Genomic DNA, 1,586 nt, shown 5'->3' with positions numbered 1-1,586 from the left:
TAATTAGTGTTTTGGGTTGGAAAAATTAGGGAAAATTGTAGAAACTTCATAGGCTTAAAATTGAGGATTTGAAGGTCGAGTTTGTGATCGAAATTGAGTAATTTTAGTATGGTAGGACTCGTGGTTAAATGAGTGTTTGGATTTTGTTAACTTTGTCAGATTCCAAGATGTGGCCCCGGGGTTGACATTTTGAATTGACTTTTTGACTTTTGTTAAAGAACTTAGCCTTTTCATATGGAATTGATTCCTATAGCTTGTATTGATTGTATCAAGTTGTTTGAGGATAGATTCGAGGAATTTGGAGGCCGAATCGCGAGGCAGAGGCTTGTTGGAGTAGAGATTTACACGGTTTGAGGTAAGTAACACTTCTAAACTTGGTTCTGAGGGTATGAATCCCTTAATTACTTGTTATGTGGTTGGTGTTGAGGTGACACACGTGCTAGGTGATGTACGTGTGGGCGTGCACCGAAGAAATTATGACTTGGTTGATTCCGTAGAACTGTGTAGTCAAATAATCTTGTTATTAATCATATATTCTCCATGTGTTAGAGAATAGTTATGATTCATGTTACAAATCATACTTAGGCTATATGTTGGGACTGAGTGATTGTGAGGATTGAGTGACTAGGAAGACTGAGTGAATTGATACTCTGAGAGTATGCATATGATTTTACCACTGCATTGCATTACAGTTGGCATGCATAATTGACATATAGATTTAGTGATGTATCATTCCTCATTTCAGTCACACTTGGCATATTTTATCTGTATTGAACTTAAACTGTTGAACTTGAAAGCATGTCTATATTTATGTATTGTTAAATTATTTATTTGGATTATACTTGTTGAGCTCGTCAATGCTTTTAGCTCAAGGTTAGCCTTGTTACTTATTAAGTACATTAGGTTGGTTGTACTCATACTACGCTATGCACTTCGTGTGCAGATCCAGATACTTCCGGGTACGACGACTGCTAGCTTTTGGAGCTTTATCTATTGGAGACTATCGAGGTATCTGCCTTGGCGTTTGCAAACCTTGACTCTCCTTCTTTTCAGTTATTTTTACTGCTCTATCTTTCTAGACTATGTTTTTAGCAGTCAGACTATGTTGTCATTTAGAGGTTCATGTACTTAGTGAAACCCGAATTTTTGGGGATCTTGTATTGAGTCGTGGTATTTTTCTTATCACTTATGTACGAGATTTTACTCTTAAGCTTATTTTATTATGGTTTCAAAATTAAAGATGCATGATTTATTGTGATTGTCGGCTTGCCTAGTTTTACGATAGGCGCTATCACGACATATGAGATTTGGGTCATGACAAATTGGTATCAGAGCCTAGGTTACATAGGTCTCACGAGTCATGAGCATGCTTAATATAGTCTTGCAGATCGATACGGAGATGTTTGTACTTATCTTCGAGAGGCTGCCGAACCATTGAATTTGTTGATTCCGGAAACTAAACTTCTGTTATTCTATTCTCTCACAAATGGTAAGGACACGTGATACCAAACCGGGTAGACGACCACCAATACCACTAGCTAGGGCCATGGGAAGTCGGGGTCGCGGTAGAGGCCGAGGTACAGCTC

Source organism: Nicotiana tomentosiformis, chromosome 3, assembly GCF_000390325.3.
Source record: "Nicotiana tomentosiformis chromosome 3, ASM39032v3, whole genome shotgun sequence".
Classification (NCBI taxonomy): Eukaryota; Viridiplantae; Streptophyta; class Magnoliopsida; order Solanales; family Solanaceae; genus Nicotiana; species Nicotiana tomentosiformis.
This window is presented reverse-complemented; position numbering follows the sequence as displayed.